We start from the raw sequence: 21,262 nt of genomic DNA, 5'->3' as shown, positions 1-21,262 counted from the left end.
CCACCCTTAATACCTTGGTCGGCTTATTACCTGCGTCACCAGTTTTACAGGTGGGAGGCTGGGGCTGTATTGTGTCGTCGGGGTGACTATGAAAAGATAGTTAGAGGAACAAAGAGAATGATATATAGAAGGGGAGAGGTACACAGACAGCATGATAAAGAGAGAGAACACACACACACACACACACACACTAGCATATACAGGAGACTACCATTGGCAATAGGACAGGTGTGTGAGGTCATTTAGAGCTGAACATGTTATGAGGTACAAGTGAGTGGTGTGTGAGTGAGGCTGGTGGTGGCGATGGAAGGCTTTCTTAAGCGAGACGACGTACGAGGTAGCTGAGGCAAGTAACTAGAATCTTTAGTTAAGTGTTTTCGCAGTGTGTCAATACTCTCTGGGCGTATATATATAATAAGAATGTTAGAAACGTTGAGAGCTAGTCGGAAAGGTGACGGCAATTGTTTTGGTAATGTGATATTTAATGATATTATAATGTACAAAGTGACCTTTATTGAATATAGGAATATAGTATTAATTTTAAAGCTGCGTGGTATACGTTTTGCCAATACGAGAACAGAAGCATTAACATCAAAGCTAATATTTCAGGGGCCACCAGACAGCTCCTATATGAGTCTCCCCTTGACCTCGCTGATATAGATCAATGAATTATACTGGAGCATTTATTACACCAAATACGAAATAATTATCTAATCTTTGGGTAGAAAATACAGCCTAATTGTTGCAAAGACTCGCACACGTTCTTTATTGTGGTCGGTTTCAGGTTTGTACTTTTGACCTGTCCAGTCATATATTCAGCTCTGTTCTGGCGGTAGCTGTAGCCCGCTGTGCTTCCTATAAGAGAGTCGTTGTGTTGGGCCAGCGCGCGGCCGCTGTTACGGTTACACTAACATTGGGTGCTGTTGGAATTACCTCATATTAAGATGGAGGTATTGTTATTTAAGACGAAGACAAAACTGAAGAAAATGACCGATGGAATAAAAATCTTCCTTAAATCTGACGATCAGAAGAACCAAACATGGATGAAAGTAAACAGGAAAGATGTCATAGTGTTAACAAATAGGAAGATCTTTTTATATAGTAGAACTGTCACAAAAGAGACACTTCATTTGTAGAAGGTCTATGGACTCAGCACAATGTTAGGGTCGATTCAGAATAACTACCTCGGGTGTACAAATTTTCTCTCTCTCTCTGTTTTATAATACACACATGTAAAGGGTTATGTTGTTGTAGTAGACTTCGTGTAATACCAGGTCTGCCAACAGTGTTAATGTCAGGTATCCAAACAACACAAAAGTTGTAATAGTAGGATAAAAGTCACACCTTAGTTGACAAAGTTTAATTTTAGGTCGGTCATATACATAACTTTTTTGCTGTACGAGGTATTATTTTTGGCTTGAGGGTGTTTAAACCTATTCAGTGATGGTCATTTTATACTTTGGTAAAAATGTCGACGTTTTGAATGACTTTAGATTTGTTCAGTTTGCTCAAAAAAATTAAATAAAATATCGTGTACATTTTTTTTACCAAGACATTTTACCCTATGATATAAACACACACACACACACACACACACACACACACACACGAGCAATAGCATTAAGTGATTTTTTAGACTCAAAATGAACACAAATATTTAAATATTATAACCTGTATAAACACTGAATAATGTACAATAAACATACAATATAATATGAATGTATAAACTTTTTTTAATGTGCCAAAAATAATAATTCATATATACATCTATTTAATCTCCCTGTGTGAGATATTTTCATGCGACAATAAAAATATAAAATTTCCTCGATTAAAATTAAAAGCAGATACGCCCCAGTTCATCACTTTAATGAGGAAAAGTTGATGTTTTAAATCTAGTTCACCCGCATGTGAATTAATCCTCCCATTGGTCGTGATTATCCCGTAAACGAGCTCCTCTACACAACTTCCCCCTCTCGTACACTGTATTAGGGGTGTAGTGCGTTACTTTCCACGCTCGTACACTGCATTAGGGGTGTAGTGTGTTCCTTTCCGCGCTCGTTTGCTAATTTCCGTGTTTGTATGTTACTTTCCAAGCTCGTATGTTACTTTCCACGCTCGTAAGTTACTTTCCACGCTCGTATGTTACTTTCCACGCTCTTATGTTACTTTCCACACTCGTATGTTACTTTCCACGCTCGTATGTTACTTTCCACGCTCTTATGTTACTTTCCACACTCGTATGTTACTTTCCACGCTCGTATGTTACTTTCCACGCCCGTGCAAATTATAAAGGGTGTTTTAAGCCTAAACCATTTAACGTATCAGTTTTCACCAGCTCATTGCAATTTACTATCAGTGTATTTTTTTTTATCCTTTTGGGAGTCACTTTTTACCTGTACTGTATGTTGAACCTTTAAATTTGTTCCAATCCCTTTTTTATGATGATTTAACCCTTTAAACACGATGATTTAACCCTTTAAACACGATGCCTTAACCCTTTAAACACAATGACTTAACTCTTTGAACACGATGACTTAACCCTTTAAACACGATGACTTAACCCTTTAAACACAATGACTTAACCCTTTAAACACGATGACTTAACTCTTTGAACACGATGACTTAACCCTTTAAACACGATGACTTAACCCTTTAAACACGATGACTTAACCCTTTAAACACGATGACTTAACCCTTTAAACACAATGACTTAACCCTTTAAACACGATGACTTAACCCTTTGAATACGACTATATATTCCTTAAGCACGATGGCGTTGTATGAAACAAGTTAGTCATTGTATTCGGGAGGTTTGAATCATCACACTCGGGGGGGTTAAAATCATCATCCTCAGGGGGCAAAATTCATCATCATACTAGGGCTAAAACATCATCCTCAGGGGCTAAAATTCATCATCATCCTCAGGGGGCTAAAATTCATCATCCTCAGGGGGCTAAAATTCATCATCATACTCAGGGGGCTAAAGCTCACCATACTCAGTGGGGTTAAGTCAACATACTGAAGGAGTTAATCATATCCTCACCTTCAGCGTACATAGGCATCTTTCATCCCTTCTGTCCGGCTTAACGTCTGTAATTATCAGCCATTGGTCTGTCTGGACATAACTGCTCTCAGCCAAAGATTGACAGAAACCTCACGATGAAAATATACCATGACCGAACAATGAGGATTTTGTTTGTCGCTTTATACTGTATGTCTGTCCGGGTCACCTGATTTAGGGTTTTTTTTATTTTTTTGTGGAATAGTTTATTTAGCTATAACGGAGGGACAATTGGGTACACAATAGGTTGGTTGGGTTTAGTTTAGGTTAGGTTAGGTTAGGTTAGGTTAGGTTAGGTTAGGTTAGGTTAGGCTAGCTAGGAGGAAGAAGTGATTTATTATTTGGAGAGAGATTTAGTGTAAAGTTAAAAAAAGTCACATAGGAAGGTCATGCTGGGTGCCACCAGTCGCTACAGGTGAACTAATTATGAAGAAAAACAACTAAAGACAAGTGGTTAGGTTAGACGTTTATTAATACAGTATATTTAACTCGTGTTATTTTTTGTGATGGGAGGCCAGTGTACGTGGTTGTAGTTCATGGTCTAATACAATGAAATGATGATATAAAGAAAGGAACCGACCGGATTTGGTATAACGAGAGAGTATTTCCACCCAGAGTGGCGTTATACTGTGATGCTCGCTCGCCTCGCTTGCTATTAATCTCACTTTACGCTGCTTGTTAGAACTTTCTTGTAGGTAATACTCGAGACTTTGTGAGTTCACGAGTTGTTGGCTGTACCTTGAACACAAGAGCCAATTTAGGCAACGTCCCGTGTGGCACCTGCCGATAATGGACCTGACATCCGTCATACTGTGTCTCCAGGGAGCTGAGAAGTGGTGTACTAGGCCCCTCCTGAGGGTGTCTAACACTCGCTAATGTATATCACGTATTAACACACACACTTTCACAAACACTCACACACACTCTCACACACACACACTCTCTGACACACACACACTCTCTGACACACACACTCTCACACACACTCTCACAAGAACATAAGAAAATAAGGAGTCTGCAATAGGCCGGTTGGCCTGTGCATGGCAGCTCCTGTCGAGAGTTACTACCACTCTCTATCATCCATGAATCTATCCAGCCTCCCTTTGAAACTTTCCAGAGTTCCCGCACTTACTACAAAGTTGCTAAGCTTGTTTCACTCGTCCACCACCCTATTTGTAAACCAGTTCCTTCCTATCTCCCTCCTAAACCTAAACTTATCCAACTTGAATCCGTTCCGAGTCCTATCCTGCTCGGATATTATAAGAACTTTATCTATATCACCTGTATTGATTTCTTTCACCCACTTGAATACTTCTATCATATCTCCCCGCACTCTTCGTCTTTCTAGGGAATGCAAGCTTAGTTTCTTTAACCTATTCTGATATGGAAGGTTTCTAAGTCCCGGAATCATTTTCGTCATTCTTCGCTGCACCGACTCTAGTGAATTGATATCCATTCTATAATAAGGGCACCAGAACTGAACCGCATAATCGCGGTGCGGCCTGACTAGCGCAAGATATAGTTGCAATAAGACCTCTGCACTCTTATTACTTACACTTCTAGATATAAAACCCAATACTCTGTTTGCCTTATTTCGAACATAAACGCACTGTTTTCTAGGCCGTAGGTCCGGGCTTACAAGTACCCCTAGGTCTCTTTCACAAGTCGACTTCTCTAGGTTGATGTTGTTAAGGCTGTATACATTGACAGTATTTGTTCTTCCAATATTAAGTACGCTGCACTTGCTGGTGTTGAATTTCATTTGCCATTTTTCAGACCACCCCTGCAGTTTATTTAGACCTCCTGTAGTGCATTTGCATCCTGCCCTGAATTAATCTGCCGCCCTATTTTGGTGTCATCCGCAAACTTGCTTATGTCACTGCTGATCCCAGTATCTAGATCGTTAATGTAGATTATGAACAAGAGTGGGCCTAGTACTGACTCCTGGGGAACCCCACTCGTTACACGACCCCACTCAGATTTAGCACCATCTACGCTGACCCTCTGCGTTCTATCGGTGAGCCATGATTTTATCCAATTTAAAACTTTCCCCTCGATACCATGAGCCTTAATTTTTCTCAGAAGCCTCTGACACTCCCAACAACGTCGGCTAGAGAAGGTACAGGAAAGGGCCTGCAGAATCATGCTCGGCGCAAACTACTCTGGCTACATCTACGCTCTCTCCACCCTGGAAATGGCATCCCTCAGTGACCTCCACCACCAAGCACTAGCAAGGTTTGGCAGTGGATTACTGCACCACCCTCGTCATCGCCACCTCCTTCCACCAGCAGCAGTCCCCCACCCACCTCGCGCAGTCCGCCACTGCAACAAAATTCAGCCCATAAGAGCCCGCACCGATAGATATAAGGATAGCACCATCCCATCTATTGTTAAAATAATAAACAACACCTGATTTATGTACTGTACAGCCCTGTAAATGTATTCAACGCATATCATTATGTCTAAATCAAATGTAAGTTCGTATATTTTCAGCCACCGGCTGCAACTCTATTAATAAACCGTTTATTATCATTATTATTATTATTATTATTTTACTCACACACACACACACACACATACACACAAACTCTCACACACACACACACACACACACACACACACACACACACACACACACACACACACACACACACACACACACACACACACACACACACACACACACACACACACAGTAAATGAATAGCATCATTGATAACGTAACTAGCCTAACATTAACGTGTCTTATCTACATAATTTAGGAATAGTTAGGTTGCCTTATGAAAGTAAAAGGCTTCGTATATGAAACAATGAATATTTCATTAGAGGTCTGTTGGGAGAAAAAATAAATCCGAAGCGTTTTAAAGCTAAATCCAATATCGAAGAGTGTGTGGAGGTGGTCGCCATGACAACCTATTTTGGTTAAGCAGAAGCGGGGGAAGGTGAGAGGCAACTCTGGGCAAGACACGGTGGTTGCGGGGTAACGGTGACAGTGGCGGTGTCGTCTAGTACTAAAGGTCACACTGTTGGTTCGATATTATGATTTGAGTGGTAGTGAGAACCCCTGTAGTCCGTATAGTGAGGAGACATACTCGTGTGATATGAGACTGAAAGTCACAAAGCTTACTGTACACAGTATACTGGAGTCTTTCTCAGAAGTCTAGCGAGGTTCGAGTTACATTCTTGGATCAATAAACTTTCCTTCCCGCCTAGTTGAGCCGAAACACGCTTGAATGACGGTGATATTACCTGTCAGGTGGAGAAACTGGAACCTGCTGTACAGGTAATTGTCAAGGGAGTGCCATGAAATAGACAGATGACAGTATTAGTCCAAGGTCGTGGGTCACGAGGAAGGTGTTATATTTTACATGGTTTCATGTTACATGTGTTACACTTTGAGGTATTGCGTCCTACATATGTTACACCACAGCACTGACACACGTATGATATTATGTATGAATACATAGTGATATAATTCCCAGCAGCATTTTGAACCCCTGCACAAATCTGTAAGGAAATGAAACCAATTAAATAAATGGCAGGTACACAATAAAATATTGATTGTAATGTGGAGTTCTATTGATATTTTAAGATATAAATTGACAGTTTTGTTGTACATTGTATCTGGTGTTGGCGCCGTGGTGACCTGTGAGAAAACTGTTGCTGTTATATCGTGGGGTTGAGGACATCTGATACGTTCATGTAATTTATATTATAAAAATGTGACTGGTTTCCTGGAAGTTCATCTTGCCAATTGAGGAAACTCACGGAGGAGTATTCCCCCATCTGACAACACCAAAGGAATAAAGATGAAACTTTTTACCCTATGAGACCAGTTTTGTTGACTCTATTATGGGAGAGCATGAGGAGAGGGAGACGTCAGTGTGAAGGACCCATGGGCCTGGAATCAGAGGGTAAGACCCACCAAGCGCTGCATCGACATTTCCAATATCAGGAGTGGCCCGAGTTTTAAAAACAAAGTGAACAGGTTCATACCGATAAAGTCTTGACATTATCGACATATGTAGTCTGGGTCGGAGCTGTGCACGCTGAGAGAATGTTTTTACTTTGTGAGATAAAACTTTTCCGTGAGTCCTCGCTTCTTGCCTCTTTATATAACTGTCTCACGCTTCCTTACTTCTTTAAAGACTCTCTGTATACCCTCGTGCCATTATTGCCCCGCCTACAAATTTGAGACTCCATCAAAAACACGAGCCTTTACTAACACAGCAGTTAACATGTATATCAACCGTAATAAGCTAAAACACAAAAAGTAACTTCGTACAAACACATTATTCTTAATTCTACAACATCTTGCCTAAGAAAACAGATTATAAGAAAAAATCAAAGGAAGCGAGTAAGTCAGCATTCATAGAGCTGATGATGCAATTGTAAATTACCTCCCCCCCCCAAACAAACAAAATCTTGACCAGGATAATATAAAACAAGCTCTGATTTATCCGAGAATCTTATATATTTACAAGTTTCTCAAAGCTTTAGGCTGGGGGCAGTTAGGGGTATGGCGGAGGACGATAGTATAGAATTACCTACACAGAAGTGGAATATCATTCACTAGTGCCTACGTCATTATAATCTCGTGCAGGGATTGTAAACACGACCCACGTTAACGAGGACATGCAAAATCCATTACTGCAGAATAAGAAAAATCCGGCCGATTTCGGGAACGGGTTAAGGGGTTCTCTTTGATGAGACAACCCGCTGGGTACACCGAGTCACGCAACAGGACCAGGGGGACTTTAGGATAGAGAGAAGGACGGCAGGTTAGGTTAGGTTAGGTTATGTTAGCGTAGGTTTGGTTTGGTTATCTTTAGGTTCCGATATCGTGATGTTATGCCAATAAGGATGAAATATTATTAAATAACCACGGAATTTTATCTCGACCGTGATCTCTCTCTCTCTCTCTCTCTCTCTCTCTCTCTCTCTCTACGATTTGTGTTCCTTTCCGCGATGGTTACGAGTTGGTAGCCTCAGCTGGCGACATTTAGCTCTCCTTCCACGATAAAAATGCTTTATTCACGCATTCAAAAACATCTCTCTCTCTTTCTACACAAACTTCCTCTTCACAGTCAGAATCCGAAGTTATACAAAACCAGAGAAATGTATCTTTCTTAGTCTGTTAATGTTAATGACTGGTGTACTGTATTAACTAAGCTAAGAATACACGATTATAGACCTTAGCTGTTGTTGAAGCACAGTAATACATTATAACATCAACATAAAGACCTTAGTTGTTGAAGCACAGTAATACATTATAACATCAACATCAAGACCTTACTTGTTGAAGCACAGTAATACATTATAACATCAACACCAAGACCTTAGTTGTTGAAGCACAGTAATACATTATAACATCAACATCAAGACCTTAGCTGTTGTTGAAGTACAGTAATACATTATAACATCAACATCCAAGACCTTAGTTGTTGAAGCACAGTAATACATTATAACATCAACATCAAGACCTTAGTTGTTGAAGCACAGTAATACATTATAACATCAACACCAAGACCTTAGTTGTTGAAGCACAGTAATACATTATAACATCAACATCAAGACCTTAGCTGTTGTTGAAGCACAGTAATACATTATAACATCAACATCAAGACCTTAGCTGTTGTTGAAGCACAGTAATACATTATAACCGCACCCTGAAGTCTTACTCATTATAGAACGCTCTTCCCTCATCTCTCCAAACATACACTGACTCCTGTAGCAGATGTTCTTGCTGATCACACCTGACTAACAATTTCTCGCGGTGGGACATTCTGTTGGCTTCTTCAAGAGTCGGGTAAAACTTCTTCCAGCTGTTAGCGAAATTACGTGGGATTAGAGGACTTAAATTTTATCTGTTGAACCCATTATCTTTGTGATATCTCGTGCCATATGTTGTTTTCTTTTCTTCTCTAATCTGTTTGTCTTTTCAAAGTTTTTCTCAAATTTAGGTTTTTTTTTTCATAAGCGTTGACAATTTCGTATGATCGTTCTGTCTTTGGTAGTTGTTTGTGTTAATATTAAGTCCATAGGTATGTAAAAAATTCAAATTATATGATTTTTTTTTTATTTTACCATTAACCCAAAGTAATATATTGTCCTTAGGCCATTTATTTACCTCTAAACCCCTTGAGTACAATAACTTAACCCTTTGAGTAGCTACATTGATAATCCCTTGAGTTTGGTTCCAACCCCCTGAGTACAGTAAAGTAGTAAATTGAGTAAGATATATTAACCCCTTAAGTACGATAACTTAACCCCTTGAGTACACTAACTTAACCCCTTGAGTGCACACTAACTTAACCCCTTGAGTACACTAACTTAACCCATTGAGTACATTCACTCTTCCCAGTCGTTATTGTCTCTTCACATTTATTATAGGTTTTCCATTTAGGTGTAGGTCGTCTCGGCTTCTTCTTATCTTTATCTAAACTTTTTGTGAGATGTTTTTACCGGGATTCATCAGCCGTGAAGTCTAAAATTTACGAGGTGAAGTTAAATTGATGGTGTGAAGATTAGACATCCTAGCTTATATTTACCTGATGATTAAATACGCTGCCTTGGGGGGGGTAGGGTAGTGTTAGGTTAGTGTTAGGTTATGGTAGGTTAGTGTTAGCGTTAGGCTGAGTTAGGTTAGGGTAGGTTAGGGTCAGGTTAGGGTAGTGTTAGGTCAGTTTAGGTTAGTGTTACGTCAGATTAGGTTAGTGTTAGGTTAGGTTATGGTAAGTTAGTGTTAGCACTAGGTTAGGTTAGCGTTAGGTTAGTGTTAGGTTAGGTTAGGTTGTTTACTCATCACGTGAAATAAATTGGGATGCCTAATCTTTACGTGTTCCAGTTAAGTAGAATAGATGGATAGATATTTCTTTACATCCTTCAATCCTTACAAATATATATTTGGGGACTAGAATCTCCTCTCACAGGACCCTCTAAAATGTCCAGCTCTTTTAAAATTAAGCCAAATAAATCCTTTTCCGGCGATAATCTGGATGAATTCCAGTTCATCTCATCTGTTCCAGAGATTTCCAAATTCTTCCGGGTCCGATTTTTCACGATATTTTTTTTTTTTTTTAGATCCTGGGTTTCGAAGATTGGTTTCTGAGCAGTTTTGTTCAACTTTAATCATCCAAGATCTGTCAGTCTGGCCCGTGAATGACAGCTCGGAATAAAAGTATTAGTGAGATTCTGTTCAAGCGTCAAAATGGTCAAAGTATTTGTTGCTATTTGCCGACCAGCTGACGGCACCAGGGATCAAATATTATGTACGGTATTAGTTATAGATAGATAGATAGATCGATAGATAGAGAGAGAGAGAGTTTCGCCTGGTCATTGGTGCGCGGAGTTCATGACCAGCACATGTCGTTTACGTGTCACATAGAGTGAGCTCTTGTTGTTCCCTGGTTGTCTCCCGTACAGGACTTGTCATACTATAAACAGAAGGGTGATATGTGTGTGTGCATGATAACTCTCGCCTTTCAACCTGCATCCAAAATGTTGGACCTCAGGGGAAACTATCTTAATCTAGGCTAAGTTTTTCAAGGAATATATAGATTTTTTTTTGTGTGTTCAGACCACCTCTCTGTTACGGCCACCTGATTCCAAGGTGCTCTCACTGTACAATTTTCACTGGATATGCAAAGTGATTTATTCAGATGATGACGTCTTGTGAGGTGCTCCACTGTCACCCGTAAACATTTGTGTCTTCGTGGTGAAGCTCGTAACATCTGCTCTCGAGGATATACTTTAAAACATTCACTTGATATCTGGTGTGAGGTTCACTGACACACTCTCCATAACAACATGAATCTTGATTGCGTTGTCAAGTGTTGTTCTTGGTGTTCATAAAAGGTTATTCAACTCCAGTTCAACGAAGGTAAAAGTTCCTGACTATTTTCCATCTCTAGAAAAGGTATTAGAGCGTACTTGAAAATCATATCAACTTTGGTATATTTCTAGACATTCACTGATAAGGAATTATTTGTTATCTTGGGGAACTGGATTGAACAATATTTTTGCTTTTCTGGAAAATAACCAAATGTTTCTTAGTCAGTTGGGAGGTGGTTATGTACCCAAATTGTTGTTGTTGTTGCAGGCCGATTTGCACACCATGTTTCACTTCGTATTTATTGTTGAAATTGGTTACAGTTTTAAAACATTTTACGAAATATCAAATATTGAATGCTTAATTTACTAAGGCTGTTGCTTATCTTTCATTTCTCACATTCATATTATACAAAATTCTCAACAGCAGAGAACAGAAGTCTTCATCCCTACTCATAAGTGACGGTGTATAGTTTGATGCAGTATATTGTATATCAACACGCCATCACCTGACCATAGCATCAGTCTTGTCTCAGAACTTACCATGACAGTCTTTGCCACAACTCTAACCAATACCACTTTAGTGAACCTTACATCAGTGTTCAGAACCAGACTGTACTACTGACTAGTAACCATCTCAGTAAACCATCTCCGCTCACAGGTGGAATTAATATTTAGTAGAAAACCTTTTGACGTTACCCGGTATAGATGCAGGGAGACAGGGCAGGTACTGAACACGTAGGTAGTGCTTTACCTCTCAACCACCGGCGGGAGGTGGGGGGGAGGGGGGTAACTGTCTCACCATCACCAGAGTCCAGTCGCTCGCCAGTCAACTGTGTTTCCCCGTGTCCCGAGACCTAAGAACAAGAGCCAGTCGTATGTGTGTGTATGCCTGTATATATATGTGTGTGTGTGTGGTGTTTGTCGTCTGTGTAAACAAAGTAGGTGAATTGGACAGGGGTGGCTCCATTAGCAGTAACAGTGTTTATTTGAGGCCTCACTAAAAGCTGGGCTGCGGAAAGGGACATTAGAAATACCGCCTCCACTGTACTGTTGAGCGTAGGGTGTTGGTGCAGAGAGAGAGAGAGAGAGAGAGAGACGTAAACAAATGAATCTTAAACCTCGTAAACTAGAGTAATCTACCAAATAACATTACTTGTTCATGGTGGATGAGAGAAAGTAGCTTAGGGAGGTTGGGAGTGAAGGAGAGAGGAGAGTTCCCGTGTTGTATTGTCGAGGCAAAGTTTACATCAATGTTTGGCTCCGTCACACACACACACACACACACACACACACACACACACTTTCTACAATAAGTATTTTTTACTATGTCTTCAAGGATACTACGACTACGACCTAATCCCTCCTAGTGTTGCAGCCAGTGAGTGTTGGACCACCCTTGTGTAGCGTCGTTAGATTTGATGGAGTAATAATACATTTAAATTAGCATTATAAACGGGCCACTATAATGTCTACGAGTGCGGTGAAGTTCTCCTCGAGGATACATCTCTCGCCTTGTTTACTGGCGGTATTTGTGTTCTGTGAAGCGCTCTTGAAGACGCCCAGAAATTAGCTTTGTTAGTTACACGGTTACTTTTGTTGTTGTTCGTATTCTCCCCCTCCTCCTGCTCTTCTTCTTCGTCTTTTTCTTTTTCTTATCCTACTTCTTCACCTTCTTCTTCGCCTTCTTCGTGTTCTTTTTATTTATTTTATTTACTTCTTTGTTATTAGCTATTTCGATTTAGGTCCTCGCCCCCGCACTCTAGTTCCTGTACACTCGACAATTACCTACACCATCAGGTACACTCGCCGTAAAGAACATTTTTTATATGAGCTGCAAGGTCTCAAGTTATTCACAGTTCTAAGAAGTGAAAGAAATGATTCGTCTTAAGTATTATGTGGACTTTGACAAGGACTTTACCAAACACTTTAGACGTTCAGATTATGACAAGTTTCTCTCGCTCTTTTGTTGGATATTGTTACATTATTCCAGGTCTAATGCGAATTTTAAAGGTAACTATTATGTATATGTTAGTCCCTTTTAAATAATGATGACAATATGATGAAATGGTGAAAATAAACTTAAAGACTGATGAAACTTTAAAGACAGTCGGTGAAAGTTGTTTAGTGACGCTGATGAACAAGTGTTAAAACTTCACAAACCCTGTAATGTAATTCTTGGTAAAGATGAATCTATTATGTTGATATTGAAACAGTTTATTTACCCAGAAAAATACAAAGTGGATAATAATAACAATATTAACATAACTAAGCCAGTTGAGAGCCAGAGGTGCACCTAATATATATACTGTACATTTATCTCAAGGAAGTATTATGTAACATTTAGTATTATCTGGAATAGTACACGGAACAAGTTGGGAGTAAGAACATATTAGAATGTTACCACGGTTATCACTTCATGATTTATTTTATTTTATTATTTTTTTTTACATTTTTATTAGAATAGAGGAGTTGATGCCTGGGTTGTATTAAGGTGGAACAAGAGGACAGAAACAGTCAGTATCATGTCTTGTCGGCAAATATGATAATTGTAATGGTAATTTCTATGTATCTATATACAATTTCTGATATAATGATATTATTGTTTGACGCTTTGTAACCTTGAACTTTTATCAATATCGACTACAGTTGTGTGTCTTGTGACTGAAAATAAAAATTTAAACAGAATATCCGGAGATGTGTTCAGATGTCAAGTCACTGCCACCGCCTTCCTACCCCTCTCCTCCCTCCCTTACCTTCTTCCTTTCACCTCTCTCCCTCCCTCGGCATACTCTACCCCTCTCGTTACCTCCAAACCAAAGGCTACTTCTCCTACCCAACCCTACCCTCTTTCCCTCCTTATCTCTCACCTCCGTTCCGCTTCCTTTCCCATCCCTCCCCACGTCACCCAAGAGTCAGACACTTTACTTCATTAAATCTGAACCCAGGAAGACATCATCAACTATTGTTCCTTAAATCGCTTGTCTACGTTTATGTCCCAAACTTGTGACTTGTAAAGACCTTACCTCTTATAGCAGCGAACAATAACAACCTCTGAACTACTCAAGACCTGACTGAACTGCTTAAACAAAATTGCACACTAACTTTACTAATTATCTTAAACCAGCTATCAGAATTGGTCTTCAGAACGACGGCCTTTGTTTGCCTTCATCCGATTTTCTGGAGAACAAATCGTTGACTTTCAGAACACCTGGTGACTCATTTCCTTACCTGTTACTCTTTAGAAGAAATTGCTAATGGAAATCCCCAATATAAGGTCATTCTGCAGAAGACTTCAGTTAAGAGTAGCGATAGAATCTAAAAGTTTAAAGTCAAGATTTCAAAGTTGGACGGAATGACCTTCAGTCCCGTGACTCCGAGGTCTTGATGATTATTGCCGGAGAAGCTTCCTCAAGAAATTGATATGAAAGGTATAAGGGATTAAAGAGACTGCGAGGGGAAGAGACAAAGAGGAACAGGCTACGTTAAGGAAGAGGAAAAGAAAGGGGGAAGTGGAAAACTTGGGAAAGGAAGGAGAGAGAGCGTTAATTTTCAGCACTCACTTGTCATCATCAGTTAGCGTTCATGTCAAGCGTACACAGTTATACCCCGTGTGTACAATATGTGTGTGTGTGTTTCGAGAATGAGAAATGCATCTGTTTCTGTGTAAACTGTTAATGTTATCGATAAACATAGCTTCTACACTTCCCATATGAAAATACTTCGCTACAGACAGGATTCGAACCTGTGCGGGCAGAGCCCAATGGATTTCGAGTCCATCTCCTTAACCACTCGGACACTGCAGCTGAGACAAGTAAGGTGACATCTGCCTTAGTTTATACAAGTGTGCGCGGGACGCGAGGGTTTGAGGATTTTTTTTTTTTTTAGGATTTGTTACGCAACTCAGTGATTCCTCGTTTACCTGTATATATCGCTAAAGAAGTAGACAGCTAACAAAACGAATTTATAAGAGATAAAGCATGTGTGAAATATAGATCAAGAGAGAGCTAGAGATAGAGAGGGAAATAAAAATTGAGAGATAAATAAAGATTGAGACAGAGATGAAAACCCATAGAGAGAGATGAAGAAAAGGGAGAATGAAAAAATATGGAAACGAATCTGAAATTATAAATGCTGTCAAGAGGAGGACGTAAAAAGCTGAGATACATTACTGTACGCCTCAACTTGTGGTAAAACGTGTCTTAAGCACGTTTCTTGGCTCAATGAATTAACAGAATATTTAACTTTACAGACATAAACATCAAAACCTCTCTCTCTCTCTCTCTCTCTCTCTCTCTCTCTCCTCTCTCTCTCTCTCTCTCTCTCTCTCTCTCTCTCTCTCTCTCTCTCTCTGAGAACCCATGATAATTATCCTATGTCCTACTAAAAGGAATAAAAAAAAACACTCGTTCACAAATAACCAGACAAGTCACAGAATTTTCGTAAAACGGGAAAACCAAATAATGTCCATCAATAAAACCGAATACAACATGCTAATGAGACACCCTTCCCATCTTAAACACGTCAACAGTAATATGTCAACACGTGAGCTTATGGGAACTAGTCTTAATCATCCACTTGTTGACTGCATTTCAACGTATGGTAAAAACAGCGGTGTAGGGCTGTCAAGACTGGTGGGAGGGTAAAGGGGAACTGTCAGGCAGCAGGAGGAAGTAAAGGAGAACTGGGCAGCAGGAGGTAAGGGGAACTGTCCGGGCAGCAGGAGGAGGAGACTGTCGGGCGACAGGAGGCCAAGGGAACTGTCCAGGCTGGCAGGAGGAGCTGTCGGGCAGGAGGAGTAGGGAACTGTCCGGGCAGCAGGAGGAGTGAGGGAACTGTCGGGCAGCAGGAGGAGTAAGGAACTGTCCGGGCGGCAGGAGGAGTAAAGGAACTGTCCGGGCGGCAGGAGGTAAAGGGAACTGTCCGGGCGGCAGGAGGAGTAGGGGAACTGTCCGGGCGGCAGGGAGGAAGTAGGGAACTGTCCGGGCAGCAGGAGAATGAGGAGAACTGTCCGGGCAGCGGGAGGGTAAGGGGCTATGGGCGGCGGGAGGAAGTAGGGGAACTGTCCGGGCGGCGGGAGGAGTAAAGACTGTCCGGGCGGCAGGAGGAGTAGGGAACTGTCCGGGCGGCGGGAGGAGTAGGGAACTGTCCGGGCGGCGGGAGGAGAGTCGGGGTAAATAGTGTGATTCATTGGGCTGGAGAAAGTTAGTGGGGCGGAAAAGTGGTGGGTGAGGCGGAGGTGGGTGAGGCGGTGGTGGGTGAGGCGGAGGTGGGTGAGGCGGAGGTGGGTGAGGCGGTGGTGGGTGAGGCGGAGGTGGGTGAGGCGGAGGTGGGTGAGGCGGTGGTGGAGATGAGGTGGAGGTGGGTGAGGAGCCCGGAGGGGTGAGGCAGTGGTGGGTGTGAGAGAAGGCGGAGGTGGGTGAGGCGGTGGTGGGTGAGGCCGGTGGTGGGTGAGGTGAGGTGGAGGTGGGTGAGGCGGTGAGGTGGTGGTGGGTGGGGCGGTGGGTGGGGCGATTGGTGGGTGAAGATACAGGTCACGTTAGGGATGTATTTGTTTCCTTTTTCCCTTAATATATTCTTCAGTAACTTGAATAATCATAACCTAATTTTAACTTAACGTAATAAGCAACCCTAACCTCAGCCAAGCTAAGCTTGACTCGCTTTCACTGACCCCGACCACTTGGCACGACACAGCCCTGCTTTGGCCTAACCTGACCTTGCCTAACACAGCCTGACTTTAACCTGACCTGACCTAACCTGACCTGACCTGACCTAACCTAACATAAACTAATTTATTCTGAGGCGGTGGTGGGTGAGGCAGAGGCGGAGGTGGGTGAGGCGGTGGTGGGTGAGGCGGAGGTGGGTGAGGCGGAGGTGGGTGAGGCGGTGGTGGGTGAAGATACAGGTCACGTTAGGGATGTATTTGTTTCCTTTTTTCCCCTTAATATATTCTTCAGTAACTTAAGATAATCATAACCTAATTTTAACTTAACGTAAACTAGCTTTAACCTAATTTAACTTAAACTAAACTTGACCTAACCTAACCTGACCTTACCAAACCTAACCTGACCTGACCTGACCTGACCTGACCTAACCTGACCTAACCTAACCTAACCTAACCTAATTTAACTTAAACTAAACTTGACCTAACCTAACCTGACCTGACCTAACCTAACCTAACCTAAACTAATTTATTCTGCCCTAACCTAACGCAGCAGGGAAGTAAAGTGTTAAATATTGTGAAGGTTTATGCGAACTGAGGCACTGGGACCACTACCTGACATTGACCCCTGGTAAGCACATGATAAAATACTTGGGTCAGGTCACTGCTGTTGTTTGATGTTTAGTCATTAAAGTCAGTTTTATCTCGTTGTAGCCTCCGTATTGTCTACCAAGTCTTGAATGTTAATGATATATCAACGTCAGCTATTAACACATACAGTATATAGGAATCTATAGGTTTAGAAAAAAAATAGCTCATACTTCCGTTTATTCCATATAAGTGGGAACTTAAATCAACTGTGTTCGAGGTAATGTTAATATATTCATTAAAGTGTTAACGAGTGACGCCGTGTTGTCACCCCGTGTAGCTTCATCATCCCGGGTTCATTTCACAGCCTTGTTGGTGTTGGCCGCAGTTTTGTTGCCGTCATAAAATATTGGATTACATGGAACTGCGCCATGAACTGAAATTCAGTTTAGGTCCCTCTTGTTGACACAATTAGATAACCGTGAAATGGCCAGGTTTACCCTCGCACGCCCAGTGGCTGCATTGTTGACTTGCTGCAAATATACGTATGACGGATTTAACGCTCCCAAATATAGACGCCACCAGAAGACTTTACCAGCCTACAGGAGGACTTAATCCTCTGTGACTCCACCAGTCCACAGTCGGACTTGATCCTCTATAAACTATAAGAAAAGTTTACCAGTCTACAGAAGGAGGTGGACCCCGCACTTATCAGAGTTCAGCACACTGGAAAACACGGATAAACTAAATTGACCGTAAAATGTACTGACCTCGTCACTGCTGTTAAAGAGAATTTGATTAAATTTGAGGGTTACCGATTAATTATAGTACAGTAATGATTTCATGTCACGTTATGTTATCAATAGTAGACAGAAGGAAGTTTCAACTCCCACCTCTTGCATATAAACTAAACAGTCAAGAGAAGGAACCCAATCCAGGGGTAAGTGTCATTCTCACCGGCGTCTTCAGTGACTTAAGATCCGTGTCTCTCTCTCCCCCTCTTGTCTCTACTACAATGTTATTCTTGTGTTGGGGCGAAACTAGGGAGAGACGGACCGATCAAGACAAGAGAAATGAGAAGGGAATAGTGGTGATGAGAGAGAGAGAGAGATGAGAAGTGTAGAAAGCGAAGAGAGAGAGAGAGAGGACTGGCTGGAGCAACAGGTGTAGTAAACTCAAACTCAGTCTTCCAAATACGAATACAAGTTGACTACATTCAGACGTATCTCACACACACTCACCCCTCTCTCCTCTCCGCCCTACAGGCTAGATCGTGGCTTCTACAATCTGCAGATCCACAACACACAATACATACAGTATATATTTGTCTACTTCGTCTTGTTTCCTCTTGATGGTTTTAGTTGGTACGAAAGAATAAAACTTCATTTATATACTAAAGGCATCAAAGTGTACGTGTCGTGTCGTGTTGCTTTCTGTCGAATATGAAAAATTAAATAAAAAAATGACTGACTGTAGGGAACCGGTCATCATCATCATCATTCATCGTGTTGCTATTACTATCATCATCGTGTCATCATCATCATCATCACCACCACCATCATCACCACCACCACCATCATCACCACCACCACCACCACCATCATCATCATCATCATCACCACCACCATCATCATCACCACCACCACCATCACCACCATCACCACCATGTCATCATCATCATCATCATCATCATCATCATCATCATCATCATCACCACCACCACCACCACCACCACCACCACCACCACCACCACCACCACCACCACCACCATCATCATCATCATCACCACCACCATCATCATCATCACCACCACCATCCATCACCACCATCACCACCATCGTCAAAATCTTGTGCTCGAGTCACCGCCACAACAATACTAATAAAGAAGAATGAATAATTAGGTTTGTTAGAACAGCTGTGTTGAGCTGTGTTGTGTTGTGTTGAGGTAGCTATCAAGGTAGGTCATATGCCCTTGAGTGAGGTTGAAGACTAAATAAACAACAATTACAGACAAGATAAAATTACTGCAGTTAGTATACCCGGGTGAGTATAATTTATGCAAACTCCGTATAATTATACATTAAGCGAATCAAATCCTGCTTTAGATAATTTAAGCAATCCTCTATAACACTCAAAGTTATGTAATAGTGAGTTTTTAGGGGATTTATGTATAAATGAAGATTACTTGAGAAATGTTCCCAGAAATCTTGAGATCATCACCCAATGTGAACGAAGGTAGCGGATGACCTCGTTATAGTACAGATCAACGCTGGAATGTATGCAATACATATAGACCCGTGGGAGATGCAAGCTGCTCAGTAAGCTCACGGGTAACATCACACGTGAGGGGCGCCGCCTTTGATGGCCTGCAACACGCTAGATGGAATCACACCGGTAATACACAGCGAGCGAGGTGACGGGGGAGGAACAGGAGGGGGGGGGGGACCCACAACCTGAAGTTACCATTGACATTTAGATTGTGGATCTATTTTATGTTATTTCTGTATATTCTCTGACATTTTATATAATATCAACAACAGTGAAAACATTTTTATAAAGGAAAGATATGTAAAGTTAGTGTATATTTGTTTTAAATGACATGTGTATTGTTGTATCACACATAGAGAGAAATGGAAGGAATGATGCTACGAGTATAATGTTTTATCTATGGACGGGGAACGGAATTATTATTTTGGGTATTATTAAAGGTTTGTTTTTAGTGATTAAAGATCCCCTACATGGCTGAAGTTATAAGACTGGAGAAAAAGTATGATATTAGGAGACAGTGATGGTGAACCGAACCTGGAGGTGGGTGTATCTACTGAGGGAGAACATGTCACAGGTTGAGGAGATAGGGAGAGCAGGGGGTGACGTCAGTGGAAATTGATAAATATTGCCAAAGCTATTGTTGAGTTTGGTTCATTCTTAGACACAAAACTTGGCAAAAGATACTCATTCTCTATCGTACTGCCTCTTCTACCTTCGTGTTCACTCTCAGGATATCCACCAGGAAGCCAACACTAACCAGAGGAAACCATTGAGGAAAAGACGACAGGAACTGAGGAGTTAAAGTAAAACAGGAGAGACAAAGTTTTCAAGAGAGTAAAAGAATTATTGTTTACAGTAAGACATATGTGAAGCGCAGAGGAACTAAGGCATGGAGAGGATAGAGTAACTGGATTAGATTGTGCTGCAACAGGCGGGTGTAGCGGAGGAAATCCAAGGAGATCTTCAGGGGTGTTAGGACAGGACTCGTTAAAGGTGTTACTACAGATCAACAAAGACTCAGACATTCTGTTACTTAAGGGCAGAGACTTAGTGTCTTTACGGTAGTACGAGAACACTTCAGATAGGAAGATCAGAGAATTGACATAAAAGATTCGAGTAGCAAGCAGCCATCTACCCGAGATAATGATGTGTGAGAGAGGGGGAGAATACTGTAGTGTTGTCAAGTAGGAGAAAACTGAGAGACGATCATATTTTACTCTGGAATGTACAGCTTAAAAAAATATTGTGTTGAAGAACTTGAAGGATCTACATAGGATTAGACCGGGCAAAACATGGTAGGACGTCAAGGGTAGAGGAAGACCCGTCAGAGGCAACACAAGGTTTAGGAGTCTCCCTTCAGGTACATGCACATAAAATAATGTACCGGGAGACTGCATACGTCCATTCAAAGTACAGGTGTATGAAGGGAATGACATTAAATACGAGCCTGGAAAATGTAGGATATTAGATAAGTGAGGGAGGGGTGAGGGGAACCAGAGGACATAATGGCTTGGCTGCACCAGAAAAAAAAATACATTAAATATACCAAAATATTCACCCAGAACTTTTTAATGGAGATGTGAGACGCGTCGAGTTGACTGAGTGTTGTAGTCTCTGTCCTCCACGACTGAAATGTAATAGTTATTATATTGTAAGAAAATAACATAACTAATTTTGTAGTCTGTGATCCGTGGAAGCCAACGTAAGAGGTATTTTATAAACTTTCATCAGAAACAAAAGATAAATAAAAGTGTGGCAGCAAGAAACCAGTGTACGCATTATATCTTTTCTTTTTTTTATTATCGGAACTAAAGTCTTGGAATATAGTACACAATAAAAGTGGATTTATTAGT

General features: G+C 41.2%; 1 non-coding gene across 1 annotated transcript; it reads right to left on the bottom strand.

The window, feature by feature from the left end:
* Nucleotides 1–14,615: 14,615 nt before the first annotated feature.
* Trnas-cga lies at nt 14,616–14,697 on the bottom strand. Its single transcript has one exon. It is a non-coding gene; the product is annotated as a tRNA-Ser (tRNA).
* Between the last annotated feature and the right edge of the window lie 6,565 nt (nt 14,698–21,262).

Source organism: Homarus americanus, unplaced genomic scaffold (genome assembly GCF_018991925.1).
Source record: "Homarus americanus isolate GMGI-L3 unplaced genomic scaffold, GMGI_Hamer_2.0 scaffold51972, whole genome shotgun sequence".
In the NCBI taxonomy this organism is placed as follows: Eukaryota; Metazoa; Arthropoda; class Malacostraca; order Decapoda; family Nephropidae; genus Homarus; species Homarus americanus.
The sequence above is the reverse complement of the archived record's forward strand: the minus strand, read 5'-3'. Positions and strand labels throughout refer to the sequence as shown.